At 40.1% G+C, this 20730-nt stretch overlaps 1 protein-coding gene across 1 annotated transcript in view; it reads right to left on the minus strand.

The window, feature by feature from the left end:
- The window catches only part of FMN2 (formin 2), a 402560-nt gene that overhangs the window by 224868 nt on the left and 156962 nt on the right, over nt 1–20730 (minus strand). The window lies entirely within an intron of this gene.

Consider the following 20730-nt stretch of genomic DNA (forward strand, 5'->3'; position numbering starts at 1 on the left):
GTTTTTAAATGAAGCAACCAAAGCTTTCGGATTTTATATCACAGATCTTCAAAATCTACCAGTTGGCCCCCTAGTATTCACCATAAAGAGCCTCAAAGTCATGCTCATTATTAGTCTTTCAATAGCCTGATCTGTCAGCAACTAAAATGTCTAATAGTTTAGGAAATCACTTTGGTCTCTGTAAAATAAGCAATTATACATTGATAATTGGGAACCTAAGATTTAAAAAAGGTTCTTTTTTTTTTTTTTTAAATGCAGGACCCTTAAATTGCTGGTCAGCAAGTGAAGGGTAAAATGAAAGCATGCACGTAGAGAATCTGTTAGATAAGATCAGTTTTACCACAGAATGTGCTTTTATTTGGGTCTTTTAGAAAGCTCACTATTTCACTGGCAGTCCCTCTCATTCTGCACTTGGCCCACATTTTGAGGAGAACTTTCCAAGTAATAGAGGGATACAAGCACAAAATTCAACAAGGGCTGCGTCAGCTCTATCTCAAATCTGCTCTCCAGAGAGTCCTGAATAGTCAGTCCACACAACCCCAGAAGGTTTCATAAAACAGTAGTAGGCACACCGCTATGGAACAGACGGGTTTAAAATATGTTTTGCAGACTGAAACGCACCACCAATAAATCCTGCTCATGAAACTATCATCCCAGGTCCTCATCATGTGAAAGCCAGCAAATTCTATTTACTCTCAGTGTTTTGTTTTAAATCTGCTTAAACAAACACTGGAGGAAAAGGAAAGAAAAACAGTTATGGTCAAATTACCAGAAGTGACAGCTGCTTAACAGCTATCACAAGTGTTGACCATTGTCTTCCTTTTAGTTTAAGTTGGGTCAATCGGGAAACTAATAAAATAATCTCACCCAGCTGTCACACAGAGACACAGAGTAAAACAATATTCTTAATAGCAATAATAGCATTCCTGGTTCCCCCACAGGAATGGGGGTGGGGAACAAAACAAAACACTATCAGAAAGACCAACCACAAAAGCCTCCACAGCCATTTGTGAAAGTCTCCCGTGGTAAGGCAACAATACCTCACAAGAGGCTGGACTTTCTCAAAGATTCCTGCTTATGTTGGAAAAGCCTATAAATAAGCTTTTATTCTAAATTAGCTTTTTGAATGCTTTCTTAAATTTCACCTAGAAAATTTAGCTTAAATCTTGAATACTTGTACACCAAAATATTCCTATAAATAGCATTATCCCCTTCAGAGATGTTAAAAATATATATATATCAGAAAAGTAGAAGCCATGTACCCCTTCCTGAAAAAAAAACGTTCCTATGTTCAGATAAATACAATCTGGATCCCGTTCATGCCACTCTGCTGAAACTGCTTTTACTGAAGTTTCGTATGATTTCTGGCTCTGAAATCCAATGGGCACACTGGCATCCATGTCATTTGACCTTCCTATGGTATTTGCCACACCCATCACTCCCTGATAGAGACTCTACTCCAGGGCTCCAGCCAGCCTGCCTCAGTCCTTTTTGAAGCTTAGATTTATTCTGATTTCACTTTAAATACTAGCATGTCCCAGACTTCTGTTCTCAGCATCTTACTCTCTCACTCTGTGTCCTCTGATTCCTTTCTCTTCTACAGATGTACAGACTCACACTGTGTTCTTATAAGTGTGTCTTCAACTCGGCAATATTCAACTTTCCTAACAGATATCATCATTTAAATTACCCACATACATCTCCATTTGACATGCCTAAAACCAAACATTATAATTTCCACCCAAAACCTCCAGCCAGCTTCTCCTCCTTTAGCCCAAATGTTGTGATAATGGTACTACCATTCTGCATCTACCTGATTACTCTGGTCTATTATCAACAGGGCTTCTAATTGATCCAGTTCAAACCCCTGCTGAGAACTAGCATTTCCACCAAGTTTCCAGGTGATGTTAATGCTGCTGCCTAGGGACCAATTCGGAGAACCACTAGGACAGCAGCAGTTCTCAAATTTTATTGTACATAAGAATCACCTAGGGATCTTGTAAAAACGTAGATTCTGATTCAGTATACCTGGGGTGGAAATGCAAATTCTCAGCAGGGGGTTGAACCAGACCAAACTGGTTAGAAGCCCTGGTTATCAAGTCCTGTCATTTGTAACTCCTCTATATCTTTGCAATCCAAACCTCCCCCCAACTCTATTGTCATTATTTAGTTCTCTATTACATACTGCATATGTCAATGAAACAGATCGCTAACTGGTCTCCCAAATCTAATCCAGTGATTCTCAAAGTGTGTTCCCCAGACCAGCAGGCATCATCGTCATCTGGGAACTTATTAAACATGCAAATTCTCAGGCCCCACCACAAACCTACTAATCAAATATCCAGGGGTAGAAAGCATCAGTTGGTATTTTAAAACACAACCCTCCAGGTGACTCTAGAACACAGGTAAGCCTCCTCCCTTTTTATCCATTCTCCAAATTCATGTCAAAGTACCCTCCAGAAGTGTCAACAGTTGCATGCCACTCCCTCCTTTTTAATACTGAGTGGCTCATATTTAAAGGTTAGTCTTTTAAAAGTTTATACAGAACACATTGCAGCTTATTCCTAAAACATGCTTTTTCTATTATAATCCAAATGCACTTGATTACCAACTGTATTTCACATTTAAATGCCTAGGATTATAGGCAGGAATGATAATTGCTCATCATCGTTCCAGAAGACATGCATTCAGGAGAGGACAGGTGTCTAAAGAACGGACTCCACAGTTCCCTAGAGTAGCTCAACCTTTGTATTATGAATCAGGCATTATTTGTCCTTCTTTTTTATCTTTTTTTTTTTCCCCAACATCCTGGGTAACAAGAGCCTGAAGCTATCAAACTAGAATATTCTTAGAATTAAGTGGCCACAGATACAATGGAGAGGAAAAGAGAAGGCTGTTTTAAAATAACCTCAGAACACTTAGGTGAAAAGAGAAAAATGCAGAATTAACAAACTCAACATTTAGAGAATTAGAACACATAACTAGAAAAAAGGGTTATTTTGAATCTGCCTAAAGTCACATCATATTCTGCTAATTCTCTTAATGAAGTTATCTTAGACTTCTCAGGAAGGCAGGGCTGTATAGGGCCCATGAACCCGGACTCTGTAAAATAAAGCATTATTTTTCAAACTTTAATGGGCATATGGACCATGCGGGATCCTTTTATATTGCAGATGCGAGTTCCTAGGTCTGGGGAGGGACTGAGGATCTTCATTTCTAACAAGCTTCCAGGTGATACCAGTGCTTCTGCTTCACAGATCACAAGGGTCTACAGCGCTGCTCCTTGTGCTCTGTGTATCCTAGAAGTTACTCAAACACTTTAAAGCCTCAGTTTCCTCATCTCAGAAGTGATAATAACAGTATCAACTTCAAAGAGCTGTGGTAGATACTCAGACTGATACCACAAAATGCCTAGCAATATACTATATTTTAATGCAAATAACGTACGCCTTCTGCACGTTTGCTGGCTGTGCCCGCCCCCCGCGAGGTATTTTCATAAGCACGACATGCTAATTTTTTATAGCAACATAAGGAAGAGGACTGGCACAGTGGTGCTTGTGAGAGTGTCTCGCAGGGGGAGGGCGCAGCTGGCAAACAAACACAGAAAACATGCATTATTTGTGTAAAAATGCAGTAGTGTGTTTACTGCAATAAATGAGTTATAAGAAGTTAAATACTTAAGAAAACATTTTAAATGTTTTGTCAAAAATAAAATGTTTGACAACTTTAGTCATAAATTGATTCACTCAGGCCACTGAGATATAAACTCATATACTACTAACAAAGAAAACTCATAAGTCCATTACTGAGTTTAAGATCTGCAAAGGAATTACTGACCCTTTCTTCCTCATGCAATTCGCCAAAAACATTCAGACCCTCATTAGTTCAGAGCAGTTTTCTAGTTGTTGCAAATGATTTCTCCATTTAAATTCCCTTCCCTGGATTTCCAAAGGACCAACGATATATCTGCTTTGATCAGGCACCTTATGTGGCCATGGAAGAGAATAAAACCACGATGTCTTTAAATGTGGTTCAAATTGCTGGTTGCACAGGTGTGCTATAATCTTTCTCACTGTTTTCCTAGCTACCAATGGACATAATAGCTCCTAACAGGCATGAAGTAAAGTATGTGCCTTAGGGGGAAACGACTGGTCTCTGAAGAAACCCAGAGCTCTGCTAAGCTACCTTAACGTAAAAGGGGAAGGAATGCTCCTGATGCCAATAAATCTAGAATAGTCATCAGGAGATTGTCACCCATCCTGAACAGAGGCAATGAATAATATCCATTGCCTGTAAGGGGCCTTCTACTTTTCCTACCCCTTCTACCCTTTATTACTTCTTTCCCCTACTTGGAGCCCTGGTGTGTAGTGGGTTAAGAGCCTGGCTGCTAACCAAAAGCTTGGCAATTCAAATCCACCAGTCGCTCCTTGGAAACCCTATGGGGCAGGTTCTGTTCTGTCCTATAAGGTTGCTGTGAGTCGGAATCGACTCAATGACAATGTTTTTTTTGGAGGGGGGTTCCCCTACTTGCTCTCTACACACGCTGCTTGGCAGCAGACATGGCTGTCCTGTATTAACCCTTGGAGAGAGGTGCTCTAGTGTTCTTCTCCCATGGAGAGATGTGGTATAAAGCATCACACCCTGGGATGGGAGCCTAACCTTGGCTGATGAGGATGTTTCCTGCTCTGCTCATCCCTGTCCGGTTTATTCTGTGAGTGGTAAATGCCCGTTGACCATGCCATTAGAATAGTGTCTGATCTGTGCTCTGCTCCAGATGTTCTTCACTAAGAACTTGTGAATACAATACAGTGTACAAGTCAAAGCTTTCTGAACCCTAATCTAGTTAGCATAATTGGGCTCCATAACTAGAAATGAATTTAAAATTAACATTAACTAATTAACATTAGAGGAGCCCTGGTAGCTTAATGTTTAAGCGTTCGGCTGCTAACGAAAGGTCAGCAGTTCAAACCCACCTGCTGATCCATGGTAGAAAGAGGTGGAAGTCTGCTTCCATAAAGATTACAGCCTTAGAAACCTCATGGGGCAGTTTTACTCTGTCCTATAGGGTCACTGTGAGTCAGAATTGACTTGATAGCAAAGCCTTTGGTTTTGGTTTTGAAATTAACATTAATTTTTTGTCTGAACGTTGCAGAATGATTGCAGCATCAAGACAGTATTCTTAGTTTATTCACTGTCTATATTTTTCATTGCTTCATTTAATTTGTAAACTAAGCAGTATTGGTAACTCATGGTAGAAATATGATGATAGAACCATGGATAACAGTGATATAATCACATATATTTAGTTATATATAGGCCATTAAATATTAATTTATTTTTTCTGCTCTACTCTGAACCCCCATTAACTGGCTGACTGTACATAAAGATTTCTAATAATGGGAACTTCACAACAGTGTACATAACTTAATAAGCCCTCCAAAAACTTAAGATTAACCACAAATTTCACTACGAACACTAAAAACAAGCACTTTTCACCAACGGGAGTTTTCCTTTCTTTCTCAACTTCAACCAGCACTCTGCAAAAATGTGCAATAAGATAACCAAGAAACAAGTCTTAGTCCCCACTTTCCCTCTCCCTCCCACTCCCCACTCCTCTTCCCATCTACCCAAGGAAAGGGGGAGTGGGGGAGAGCGCAGGTAAGTTAAAGGGGGCCACACCGTATAATGGTTCAGGCTGTATTCAGTACGAGGTTACCTGGCTGAGGAGTGACGATTGGAATCCAGCCAGTTCTCACAGGAAGGGATAAACAATTACTGTCAAGTTGATTCTGACACATGGTGACCGAATGTGTACCAGAGTAGAACTGTGCTCCATAGGGTTTTCAGTGCCTGATTTTTCACAAGTAGATCTGCCCACAGGTACCTTTCTTCCAAGTCACCTCTGGGTAGATTCAGACTTTCAACCTTTTGGTTAGCAGTCAAGTGCATTCACCAGCTACACAACCCATGGACTCCACAGGAAGGACACTTTTCCTGATTCTAACAGACTCCTTGCGGGTTAACTGCAGCTCTGGGTCTCAGTTCCAGCTCTAGCAACCACATATCGTTGGGCATATTACTTAATCTCTTTGATCCTCAGTGTCCTGACCTGTGAAATGGAAGACAGTTGCTGATATGAGGATCCTAGGAGATGTAAAGAGGTGCTCCCCCAAGTGTGGACTGCAGGCCGCTGTCAGTCTGCAAGCTGTTTGAGACTGGTCCACAAAGGGTTAAATAGGTACAGAAATGGAGAGCAAGTGTTAGAAATTTTATGGCAATCTGATGGGAGTAGTACTTAGCATATTGAATCTAATTTCTATGTCTAAATCTCTTTTTTCTAGTAATTCACATATATTGTAGTTTAGAAAAGTATCAGAACATGATGGATTGAGGATTTAAAAACTGGGATTTTTAAGAAGCTGTCCCTCAGCAGGGAGAGTTTAAAAAGCTGTCCCTCACCAGGGAGAGTTTAAAAAGCATCTCCTCAGGCACAAAGAGCAGTACTTGGGGAGGCAAGGTCACAAGGGTAATGGAGGCCTTGACTCAAAATCTACCCATTCTTCCCATGCCTCCCCCTGCAGCTGTGGGGCTAAAGACAGAATCAGAACCCTTGAGGGGACCACAGGTTTCCAGTGGTGACACTTTGCTGCCTCTGCCCACAGCATCCTGAGGGAAGCCTCAAATTCGATCTTAAAGCCATTTTAAATCACAGGTTATCACTCTAAAATGAGTCAGAAAAGAAAATTTTAACATGAGGAAACCAAAGTAGATGATAGACAATAACTTATTCATTCAGGAATAATTCATTAGCTTTTTATCTTAAAAGCAGTCATTTAATGGTCTTAGGAGGTCTATTCCTTTTTTAACTCTATATAAATGATATAGAAAAAAGAGCTGGGGGTTAAAAAGATACTTACAAGAAACAATTATTACTTCTTCAGAAATTTAGGTTAATGTTTTTTCAAAGATTGAATAATCGATCACAATAGCCACAAGGAATAACACTACTGCCCCCTGAAATAAAAGCTGTGTTGTTTTTAAAAACAAAGCATCTAAATCATTAGTTTAGAAATAAATCTTAAATGAACTAAATCTAGATGAGGAGCCTGGATGGCTCCAGCAGTATATAATCGGGGCTCTCGACCTAAAGGTTGATGGTTCAAACCTGCCCAGTGGCTCCACGGAACAAAGGCCTGGCAATCTGCTTCCATCAAGATTACAGCCGAGAAAATCCTATGGAGCAGTTCTACTCCCTAACATATGGGGTCGTCATCAGTCAGGGGCTGATGCAATGGCAGCTAACAACAACAGTGTAACAGAATAATGGTAATTCATCTTCCCACGGTAGACTATTTTCCCATGCCCATAGACCACATCACCATCAGAACAGAACGGACAGTGAAGGCAGCATCAACTGGTGTACTGAAACAATGTGTAAAGGGTGAGAAAAGCCATCTTCAAGTTGGTTCATAACGTATCTGTCTATCAGCAATTTTACATATCATCAAAACACTTCAGGTCACCTTTAAAGGCAAGTACTTTGGGAAGGAAAGAAAGGCCCTGAGTTCCTACATTCACTATTTTTCCTCCTACATATAGTACTAATTCACCAGACGTGTCTATTAGCATGACGGACTGATGGAACTCCCAAAATTAAATTAGGGGGAAATCCTTAATGGTGACTCTGCAAGAAACAGACTGCCGTCAACATTAAAATGAAAAGAAGTGTCTAGAACTGCATTGCCCAATATGAGAACAACTACCGCATGGAGTTCACTGGGCATCTGATGAACACACTGACTTCAAAGATTTAGTTTTTTTAAAAAAAAGCAATATGCAAAATAGCTCATTAATTTTTTATACTGGCTGCATGTTCAAATGATACTGCTTTGGGTACTTTGTATTAAATATGATATATTCTTAATATTAATTTCACTGATTTTACTTTTTTTGATGTGGTCACTAGAAAATTTAAAATCATATATATGGTTCATATTATATTTCTATTGGGCACCATTGATCAAGAAGACTTAACAATTTCAAACAAACTGCTGAACTCAATTTATCTTGGACCTGGATTTTTTTTTTTATAAGCCCATAAAGTAAAGGAAGCTAAAGATGGTATCTGTGTCAAAGGATCCTTGGCTGTTGAACAGGCCTCACTTTTGGGTCAGTACAGAAACTACATGCCAAATTTGTTCCCTATTAGATAGCAAAAGCGTAACAAGTTGGAAATAGACTTAGAGGGACAATGTAACACAGATGCCAGATAATGAGATCCCTGGCACAAGTTTGGTAAGATTCTCTTTTCCACACCACAATGCTCCAGAGAGTAAAAGCACTACATGTTCAAAATCTCTGCACTTTAGACTGGATTTGAACTTTTCTCTTAATCAAATGTGGTTTACGTTACTTGCTGATTACAAAAACTAACCAATTATAACTATTTAAAGAAATTAAAATAATTAATTTTTTTACTGTTTCTAGAAATCATACCTGAGCTTTGTTTAACAATGTTAATTTCATAATTGCATAAAGTAATCCGTCACAATAAAAAAAAAAGTCACAATAGCATACCTCAAATACAACCAGCACAAAGCCCTTCAACAAATTATGAATATATTTCCATACCTTTAATAAAACCTCTCCTCCAAATTTCTCCTAACCAATTTCCTTCTCTAACCAGACAAACTTCCTCTGTACATTCGCCCTATTTGATTGATGCTTTGTATGGGGCCTGATATTGGCAAGCTGCAAATCTTATTAGCTATGATTTCTGGTCATGTTTAACAGCCATTTTTCTTATTTCTCTGGATTCTCTCTCCACTTTCTACTCCCTGACTCATAAACTCTCTCTCCAGAGCCTCTTTTCTATTTTTTATTGCTTTTCTCTATAGTCTAACAAGTCCAAGCACAGCCTTTTGAATGGCCTTACATACATATATTTTTAGTCTGCTGTTTTAGTTTACTGTTCTGAGCTACTATTCCGTATCTCTAAGTATCTCCTGGGCATTTCTACTTGTACGTCTTTCTGCCTCCTTCAACTCAACATGACCAAATTCTAAGCACATTCATTCATCAAATCTAAGGGCCTATGTGGCAGGAGGAGCCCTGGTGGTGCAGTGGTTAAGAGCTTGGCTGCTAACCAAAAGGTTGGCAGTTCAAATCTACCAGCTGCTCCTTGGAAACACTATGGAGCAGTTCTACTCTGTCCTGTGGGGTCGCTATGAGTCGAAATTGGCTGGATGGCAACGGGTTTGGCTTGGGTTTATGTGGCAGGTACCATGTTTATGGACTTATGCTCCAATATCTTCTTCATCCTCTTGGCAACATGAACCCTGGAGTTTTAGCTGGGTATATGGCTGGCCAGCTAATACAACAGTTCAACAGTCTGCCCTATGCATGCCTAGGTGGAGCCATGTGACCAAATTAAGGTCAATGGAATGTAGGCGGTGTTGCCTCAATAATGAATCTTCTTGCCCTCCACTTCTTTCTTTCCTCTCTCAGGCTGGAAGGCAGAATTATAGAAGTGAGCCCTCCTCAGCCACACTACATCAGCCACACTACAACTCTAAGGGCAGTGAAGCAAGAAGAGAGCTGGGAGATGAATTCCTGCAAACCAGGTGGAACAGACACTTAGCTGCCTAGAATTTTACAAGGAAGAGAGAATTTAACCATTCGTACTGCTGGTGTCACTACACAGGCAGCCAAACCAGTATTTTCATTAATAGATTTACTAAGCATCAGACACTGTTCTAGACACTGGGGTAAAAACATAGACCATCAAGAAGACTAAAAAACTCATCATTCTCTGCCCAGCCAGCTCTATTTCAAAACCTCTAAATCTCAGTTGTGTGTGTGGGCGGGGTAGGGGGCGGCACTGGTGGTTTAGGGGAAGAATTCTCACTTCCATAGCAGAGATCTGGGTACGATTCCCGATTCCTGGAGAATGCTCCTTATGTGCAGCCATCACCCACCTGTCAGCGGAGGCTCGTGTGTTGCTGTGATGCTGAACAGGTTTCAGGGGAGCTTCTAGACTGAGATGGATTAGGAAGGAAGGCTTGGCGATTTACTTTCTATAAGCAGCCAGTGAAAACACTGTGGTCACAAGAGCCTGATCCACAACCAATCACAGGGATGGTGCAGGACCAGGCAGCATTTCCTCCCACTGTGCATGGGATCCCCACGAGTCAGGGCTAACTTGACAGCACCTAACAACGATAACAAGTCTCAGTCAGTGACACCACCATTACCCAGTCCTCAGGATGGAAAGCTTTGACTCATTCCTTGTCTTTATTTCCCATATCCAGGCCCATATCAAGTACACTGATGTTCCTTAATGCTCATCCTCTCTCTCACTACCACCAGCCTACTGCAAGTTCTTGTCACCTCATCACAGACACTGCAGGAGCCTCTGCCTCCAGGATCCCAGTCCTATTCTCAGACCAACTCTTTAAACATGGGTTTCACCACGTCACTGCCCTTTGACAAACACTTAATGGTTCCTTATTTTTCTGCTGTATTTTCTACTGCCAAAACGACAGTTTTGACTATTTCCTAGATATGAATGTCCAAGTATTATTCCTCCGGGATGCTTTCATGAACATCCCCCCACCTCCAACACAGCTATGAACAGGGCTGACTTAGGAGCCTCTTCCTTATTCTCATAAGGTCGTATGTTTTCCTACTACATTCTACACACTATAATGTAATTGTTGGGGTAATTCTCACTAAAACACTGAAGTACTATAGACGGAAATTCTATTGTATTTACCTCTGAGCACTCCAGCCCCAAGCACAATGGTTGATACACCACAGTCCTTCAATCAATACCTGCTGAATAAGTGACAGTGATTCACTTAAGCCTATCCTAGAAGACTCTCCTATAACCTTGGGAAAATGCTTCCTATCCTTGGACATCAGCCTCACCCAAGCAGCTTCTTAAATAAATAGATTCCTTCTCTCCACTCTCAAAAGTTGATTTTCTCTAGAGTGAAGCCTGGAATATGCACTTTTTTTTTTTTTTTTTAACTCAACAGGTGATGGTGAGGCAGATTTAGGAACCACTGAAAAGTATTCAAATGATGTTGAGCTGCAATTCTTCTATTAAACTCAAAACGGAAACAAACAAACAAGACAAAAAAACCTGTTGCCCCATACAGTTTCCATGGAGCACCTGGTAGATTCGAACTGCCGACCTTTTTGGTTAGCAGCTGTAGCCCTTAACTACTGCGTCACCATGGTCTCCAAACTCAGAGAACTTCAAAATAATAACTTAAAGGAATTTACCTCAGAAACATGTAGAGACATAGCAGAAAGGTTGATGTGAACTATAAATATATAAATGACTAAAAAACGCTTTGAAAAATTATTTAATCAGTCAACAAAGGTATCACTGTGAAAAGTTACTTTAAAAAATATGTGTATTTTTATATGCCACATGTAATACTACTAGATAATTAGGAAGCATCAGCGGGCTCCACATTTAACATCCAATAAATAGGTAACTTGAAGTTTCTTAAAACCTACAGAAAGAAACTCACTTGCTTGCAGGATAAATGGGAAGTCCCAACAAGGATTTTGTTTCCTAATTCCTAGTCAGGGGTAGCACATTGCTGTCCTCTGAAAGGGCTAGGCATGGGCTTCTTAGAAACTAGATATTAGATTAGACGGATAAATGACCAGACCCAAAAGGGCAAATCCTTCTCTGGGTAGGGTAAGATAAGAAGAGTCAACTCTAGAGATTAGGTAAAGGTGAATTCCAAAGCAGAAGTATAGAATGTGAAACACAGCTTTTCTCAGACAGATACACTGAAGCACAAGGCGGTATATCAAGTGGTATGCAGCGCACTCAAAGACAACAGACACAAAAAGCAGCCAAGAACACCCTCTAACAAGGCAGTGACAGGAGAATATGAACAAACATGAAATAGTTAAATCAAACAAGAGGCTTAAGAATGGACGGAGATGCAGAGAGAGAACAATTCCCAGACTCAGAATTTCCAATGATTTGATCCGTAGGGAGGTAGGAGATTTATATTTCAGTCCATGTTTCTTTGCCTAAATCAGCAGCATGCAAGTCTGGACAAGTTCCTTAGCCTGTGGGTCTCAATTTCCCCATCTGAAGAATATAGTTAACAATTCACATGCAATATTCCCATAATTTGAGACAATCAAATATGGTACCATAAGTGAAATATTTTTCAAAGTATAAAACTTCTTGCTAATGCAAGGTGTCGGTGTTACATTTAGTAGTCCCACAACTAACGGTTATATTTTATAATGCTGTAAAAACACTTGAGCTCACGCAAACAAGAGGAACAACAGAGATAACAGAAGCTGATAAGGAATAAACCCTAAGAATTGAGAAAGAGAACTGACCCCCACTCCCTTGGGAATTTACAAACTGCTGTTTTCTCTGAGAACTCTTGAGTCACAGTGAGGAATACTCACAGTCATGCAATAACTTTGATTTGGATTCAATTTTCTTACTTTAAAAATTTCCGGTCAAATGAGAATCAGGAACCAAGAGCCTTCTCTGAACTGTCTGATACTATTTCATGGAAACGGCAGACATCTTAAATCTTAACTAGTCTACACTCAAAAGTGAAGAATGCTTGTATGGGATTTTGCAGAGCAAGAGGTTATCAGGCGTTTTCAGTCCACCCCCAGAACCAAGAAGGACTATGGTTTTATTTACACTACCACCTTCTCCCCTGTAGATTACCGTTAAGCCTCAGGGCAGGGTGGCAGACCTCACAGGCATCAGATAGCATTCCAAGGCATTGCAGGCCACAGAAGGCATTGACACTGACCATATCCAGCAATGATATCTCCAGTCTATCTAGGTGGCACCAGACAATGCTATCTACTTGGACAGCCCTAGACACAATCTCAAAAACAAAACAGACATGATTTGCTAATTGGTAAGATGACATCTTGCTGATTCAGAACACAGAAGTCAACCTTGAAAATAAAGCATATTCTACTCTGCCAAGGTTTGCCTGCCTCTTGGTTCCGATGTGCCTTTTGGCAGAGGTGTCAGGTTATAGCAGAGGTGGAAGCTACTGGCTTTGTCAGTCCTGCCTGGCATCTGAATCTGCCTCAGAAAGGAGGCTGAGCTGTGGAATTTAGTAAGGTTACCAAGAAGAGCCTATCACCTGTGCTTTCCTAGACCGACAATCTCTACTGGTTGGTTGTCTTGATACAAATTTTAGACTTCAATTTACAAAGCTGTGTCTTTGGTAGTAATATAACTTGACGGCCGTTCCTTGACTGAGTGGGTTGTTTCAACCTCTCCTAATACCATCTTCTTGGTTCCTGCTTTCATTTATTCTACTTTATTCTGGGTACCCCCACCCCCCATCCCCATCTCTGTATTTCTGCTCTATTTTAATTCCTCTACTGGTCTCCTGGTCCCATACCCGAGGCTTTTGCAACTAATTGGCAGCAAAAACTTCAAATAAGTACAAGTAAGTCCATGGGACATCTTCTTACCAAATAAATACTACTATCCAGCTGGCTCTCAATTGTTTCTTGGTAACAATATCTCCCTCTACTTTTGCCATCCAATACTTTTGCCATTGAGTTAATTCCGACTCATGGTGATCCCGTGTGTTACCGAGTAGAACTGCTCCACAGGGGTTTCTTGGCTGTAATCTTTACAGAAGCAGATCGCCAGACCTTTCTTTCCCAGTGCAGCTTGGTGGGTTCGAACCACCAGTCTTCAGGTTAGAGGTTGATGAGGTTGAGGGCAAACCATCTGTTCTACCAAGGGACCTTATAAATCAATGTTACAGCAGAAATCAAGTCAGAAATACAATACGTGTCATAACAAATGACCATGACATAAAAGTGATTTGTTAAACAACTCTAAGAAATCTGCATCCTATACAGTAGACAGGTGCACAGTTGGAAGGTACACCCCAAATAAAGAGAGGATGAGACCTACCTAGTCTACAATCTTAGTTAAATTTACCCAATCTGTGGTCTGAGTGTTCTCTCTTGTAAGGAGCCCTGGTGGTACAGTGGTTAAGCACTGGGGTTGTAACTGAAAGATAGATGATTCAAACCCACCAGCTGCTCCAAGGGAGAATATGCCAGCCTATTCCCATAAAGATTACAGCCTTGGAAACCTTATGAGGTAGTTCCACCCTGTCCTATAGGATTGCCATAAGTCAGGATCAACTTGACAGCAATGGGTGGGTATTTCTCTTCTGTACCTGAGACGCAGAGTCACACACCTGTTCTAAATAAATTCAAGTTTAATAGAGCAATTATACATCCCAACAACTTTAGGCATATAACATATTCAAATCATATACGCCAAAATAATAAAACCAGTTACCTACCATGGACTCAACTCCAACTTATGGCAACCCCCTAGGTGTCAGAGTAGAACTGTGCTCCATAAGTTTTCAATAGTCAATTTTTCGGAAATAGGTCGTCAGGCCTTTCTTCCGAGGCATTTCTGGGTGAACCTGAACCTCCAAACTTCCGGTTAGTAGGTAAGAATGTTAACCATTTGCACCACTCCTGAACAATACGAGCTGCTATGTATTGATTCACAGAAGAAAGCAATGCCCAGGATGGTAAACTGCCAAAACACCCAAGACAAAGAGGGGCAGGTTGTGGTCCCCACTCAGCTTTGCTGCACTGCAAAACTCACTGGCTGCCCCTGCTCTAGGCTGTTCTAACCATGTGCAGACACACATGTGTCATAAGCATCCTTGAAATAACAGCATCAAATACAGCACGAGAAACCTCTAAAGAAAAACTAAGGGAATATCTGGCTGCCTTTTTTTTTTTTTAAGGGATAAGTTAAAAAGGATTAGAAATTCAATTCTCTACTTCTTATATCAACTTCTACTTTTTTAAGACTAAGCTAGGTTATTTAGGAAGATCTTGACTTAAAAAAAAAATGTACAAAACCAAAAAGATAAGAGACCCAAAGTGATCGAGAACATACTGGGAGAAGGAAAAAAAACAGCATTAGGAATATACATATATTTATTAAATTTTTATTCTGACGGGCTGTATTTCGAATTTCACATTTCATTTAAAATGCATGCTATTCACAGTAACACAATAAAGTTTAAATAAATGACACTAGACTTCTAACATTCTTTTTCTGATTAAAACCAACTATCACAAATTCCCCTCCCTTTCCATTTTTTGAGCGCAGACAAAACACGCAGAGATGTTTAAACTCCTTGAATTTAAAACAATACACAATCTTGTCTTTTATATTCTTTGAACGTAGCCTTTGCCGATTTAGCCAGTTTTGTCATGTAGCATCTATACAAGCTATAATTTGGCTCTTTGCCATTTCCCATCTCTTGTTAAATCAGAAAACTATTTCATCTAGCTGATTGTGTGGAAGCCTGCTGAATTATACTTTTCCCTTCAAAACTCCCTCTAAAAATCTGGTTTTAGATGTGTGCCTTACCCACAACTTTCATTTAGTGTCTAGCATTTAAAGTTCAGTGGTAAACTTATAGTACAAAAATTAAAGTATCAGAAACCCACTGTGAGAAACACATCTTAATATTACATGAGATTGGCAAAAACATTTGAATATCAAATATGTATGGACAGAATACGGACAAGAGCATCTTGGTTTATACAACAACATTATCTCAATGAAAGCTGCTAATTTTCAGAAGCAAAAGATATGACAGAGATAAAATCATAAGGTTAATGACAATCACAACAAAAAGTTTCTCACTGAGACTACATTCATATTTAATATTACTGTTATTATTTTATGCATTGAGAACATTTGGCACATAAAAAGCACAGGGCTTTATACCATTCATTCTCTGGATCATTACTAAAACCCAACCATGTAGACGCTGCAGTCGTCCACATTTTACAGCTGAGGTGACAGGCTCACAGTCACAGGCCTGTTAAGTGGCAGAGGCAGGATGTGAACCCAGGCAGTCTGGCTCCAGAGCCCACACTGTCAGCTACGACCCTGTACCAATTCTACTCTTCTGCCAAGGAATTTCACACACCACATTGCCTTTCCCTCCACTACTTCCTCAGTTTCCTGTCTTATCATATTCAATTTAAGGACAGATAAAATATAAAGAGAATAAATTATCTTTCAAATCATTAGCTAGAAAGCAAATGTTAGACCATAACCCCAGTCTGAATATTCTGCCTAACACATTACTCAATTTCAAGGAAAATATGAAAAGCAAACTAAGAGAAACCAAAACAGTTCCCTTTCTTTGTAGCTATAACAACAACAACAACAATATGACAGAGATATATTTCGATTAAAAAGTTTTAGGGACAGGAGGCAAAATATCCAGGAAACAAATGACCACCTAGCCTGTTTATTGAACAGAAGTAAATAATCAACTTAATTATTCAGTAAATGATTATTGCATTTGCAGCTGGTTCCGGCATTCTGTCTCTCCTCCTGCTCTCTGTTAACATGACGTTACTTTTTCTGGTCTTTCTGTAGAGACAAAACTTGGTTTCAGGCTCTATGCATGGAGTGTCCTAGTGCTTTCAGCACTGTGAGGATACGAGGGCGAAAACTGCATTTGATCCTACCCCATGGAATAACACATTTCCAGTTTTCTTACAAGTCTACAATTTTTATTTTTGGAAACGACACACTGACTAAGCAACTGGCTGATTTTCCAAAGACCTCCTACAGTTTGGAAGCCAAGGAGAGATAACATTGACTTGTCAGTAAGCTAATTTATGACGATCATTTTAAGAGAATAAAACTTTCAATATGTGATTTTAAGTCTTTACAGACCAAGAGTTTTCTGATGGCACTGTTCTGAGGGACTATATATTTAGCATTTTTCCTTTCTTCAACAATTCTATTTAAAGAAACCTATCATGCTGTAGCAAATAACTCAGTCATATCTGCGTCCAGCCACAGTCTAACCATTAGTTATTCACATTCCTGAGGGCATCTTCTATTGTCCCAAAAGTCTCAAGTTAGTGGTTTAATGTGCAATAAATAGTTCTTCCAAACTGACTACTGGTAACTTTGTTTAGTTTTTAAGATTGTTATTCAAGTGTGCAAAATTCAAATACACCCTTCAATTAATTTTTGCCCATGTATGGACCTCTGTAACCATCACTCAGATCAGCATATAGAACATTACCAGCACCAGGAAGCCTCCCTTCATACCTCTTCACCGTCAATACTGCCACCAGAAGTCCCACTCCGACTTCCATTGCCAGAGATTATCCTTGCCTTTTCTTGAACATCATTAATAATGGAAACATACTGTTTGTGCTGACTTTCATCTATGAAATCCATCAATGTTTTAAATATAACAGTAGGTTGTTATTTTTTCATTTCTGTTTAATATTCCACTGTGTAGTTGTATCACAATTTATTCTTCCATTCAAATACGGACAGACATTTGGAAAGTTTCCAGTTCAGAGCTATTACAAATAGTGCTACTACAGGCATTCTTATACACTGTCTTTCTGTAAACATATATCTCTTGGATGTACACACAGAGGACAAAACCGCTGGGTCACAGGGCAGATGTGTGGAGCTTGAGTATTTACTACCAAATAATTTTTCAAGTTAGCTGTGCTGTTTTGGAATTTTGGTAGAACAACTAAACAGACAAAATATTTTACTTTTCAATAATTTTCTTAAATATCTCAGAACAAAATCATGATGTTAAGTAAGTCACCAAGGAGCCTATAAATCAGTTAAGCCTTGCGCGTTTCAGTGGTTTCCAAGATCACAGTTACAGAAACACACGTATGAAGGGTAGATATACTAAGTTAGATATTCAACTAAGTTTTACCATGGTCAATGGCTGAGCATGCAGAAGCAGAGGATATAGGGACACAGCCTGTTATACATATGTGTACATAAGCATAAAAACTGAATAAACTTCTAATGGATAGCTAAATCATATCAATTCTAATTCCTAAAAGCTCTTCAAATCAATCTTTTCTTCTCAGTCATCGTCTTCATTTGAGCATCATTATCTTCCCTAGAACACTACAATCAGCTGCAAAAATGTATTTGATTAAAAAAAATTTGAACTATCTATGTGTATACACAGAGCCCCGGTGGTGTAGTGGTTAAGCATTCAGCTGCTAACCAAAAGGTTGGCAGTTCGAAACCACCAGTCACTCTGTGGGAGAAAGATGAGCCAGTCTGCTCTCATAAAGATTTACAGCCTTGGAAACCCATAAGGGCAGTTCTATTTTGTCCTATAGGGTCACTACAAGTCAAAGGTGGGGGCTGGGGGCCACAGCCTCCTAGGTTTCATAGAGTCAGATCTTCCTCAACCTGGCTCCGGAGTGTGGGGTTGCCATTAAGGTAAGCCAGGGGATGGGGCGGTTGCCCAAAGCTGATGAGTGGGGCTGCCATGCTCAAGTGGCAGAATAAAAGGTCTTGCCGGGGCTGAGGAGATAAGGTTACCACTCAGATGGGCTAGGAGAATGGGGCCGCCCAAAGCCAAGGGAGCAGTGTTACCTGGAAAACAGAGCTGAAGCCCAGGGCTGAGGGGCCTTCCACCCAGAATTTAGAGGGTGTGGAAACAGATAACTTGTAGTCTAGATTTCACAGGTTCACAGATGAAGAAGAATTTTGCCCCAGGATGGAATACACCTAAAGTCTCACCCATAGTTGATTTAGATGATTCAGAAGACGTGACTCTGGACTCAAAGTTGACTTAAGACCTTCACGATGATGCGATGGGGATGTGTTTTGCATGTGGCAAGCACATGAATTTCTGGGAACCAATGGGTGGAATATTATGGATTGAATTATGTCCCAAAGAATATGTGTTATAAATTCTAACTTTTATGCCTGATATGACAACCCCATTTGGGAATGGATCATCTTTGTTACATTAATGAGGCAGGATTAGTGTAGGATGTACCTTGAGTGAATCTCTTTTGAGATTTAAAAGAGATTAAATAAACCAGCAGAGCGGAGATGGGGGAGGAGAGATGCCAAGCCACATAAAGATTACCAAGGAGCAGAAACTCAGAAGAAACAAGGACCTTCCTCCAGAGCCAGCAGAGAAAGAAAGAAAGGCTTCCCCTAGAGCTGGCACCCTGAATTCAGACTTCTAGCCTCCCAAACTTTTGTTTGTTAAGGTCACCCCAGTTCATGCTGCTTCACTCCTAGAAAGCAAAAAAAAAAAAAAAAACCCAGTGCCGTCGAGTCGATTCCGACTCATAAGTGACCCTGTAGGACAGGGTAAAACTGCCCCTAGAATCAGCGGTTAATTAGTTCATCGAAGACAAACTTATTTTAGCCTAAAAAAAACCCAGTGCCATCGAGTCAATTTCGACTCATAGCGACCCTATAGGACAGAATACAACTGGCCCATAGAGTTTCCATGGAGCGCCTGGCAGATTTGAACTGCCAACCCTTTGGTTAGCAGCTGTAGTCAGATCAAAATCATAAGGAAGCAAATTATCACTTAAAAGATCCATTCAAAATTCAAACAGAAGCATTTTCAGCATCAGGTGTTATTTGGAATTACAAAATTTTGTTTCTTCCAGCTCATTCTATTGAGTTTAGTGCAGTATAAAGGCAAAGAAGCTCAAGTATCCTCTGGAATTCATATATAGCTCATCTCTGATTCCCCCCCCCCCAAGTCCAGTCTTATTCTGCAATCTCCCTATGCCATCCCCCAAAGCTAAAGTACTAAGCTAGTGCTTGGTACACAAAATGTACTCAATAGTCATGGAGTGTATTAATACCACATGGAATCTCTGGTTATCTTACTTCTCCTATGAAATTCTATTATGTCACTATACAAGGACTCAATCTGAGGGGAAGCTATGTGCTCCATACTGTAAGTGACTCCATCCCAAGAAAAAGATGCCAGCTGGAGTATTTAATAAGTTTACTTCTAAAAATCCAGAGAAGGAAAAGATACTAGAAGTGCACAGCAATAAACAAAATGCATAAGGACAATCCTGCAGGGGGCAGGAAACAGCTTGATGGGCAAGATTCAGATGCATAAAAACACATGGTCTGAGCAAAGGGGTGTGCTAGGGGCAACAACAGCTGATTTGCTAGGCTGAGTCAAGACTGATCTGAACACAGTCAGTGGCTCTTAAAAAATCCCTGAGCATTTTCAAAGTTGGTGGCAACTCATCTGAATACACCTGCAAATTACCTGATCAAAAATCACCAACAGAGATGAACAACATCAAATAACAGGATTAACTCTTATAAAGACTGAATTGTTACCCTATTCTACAAACCATTTTTTTGTTTGTTTTCTTTTTGCTTTTTGAAACAAGAGATGGAAATATGATCTCAGGACCCAAGATCCAAATCCCAGGGCCTTCCGTGACTGTTCTGAGGTGTCTAAGACCCTCATTTCTCCTTACCTTCAGTACCTTCACCTTTAGCTCTTCCTATGAAAGCGATGCTAGCTTTGCCAAAGACATTAAAAGGAAGCGTCGCTTTCAACTTTCTAAAGGCATTTCCATGAAAAGTTAAACCCAGAGAAACCAATAAGAGGAAAACAAAACTCCTGAAAGAAGCTCCAAATTCTGTTTAACTTATATACGGCCTTTCCCAAATATCTAATGATTAAAACACATCACGCTCAAGGCTGTTGATGGACTCACACCATGGGGTTGTCTCACTGCTCTCAGGAGCCTGAAGCGTGCAGTCAAAGAATCAGTGACGCTAAACGCTTCCATCCTAAAGAGGATAGATAGTGCTAGTGAGGGCAGAAAATAAAAATCTGCAGAGGA

This window comes from Elephas maximus, chromosome 24 (assembly GCF_024166365.1).
Source record: "Elephas maximus indicus isolate mEleMax1 chromosome 24, mEleMax1 primary haplotype, whole genome shotgun sequence".
Lineage (NCBI taxonomy): Eukaryota > Metazoa > Chordata > Mammalia > Proboscidea > Elephantidae > Elephas > Elephas maximus.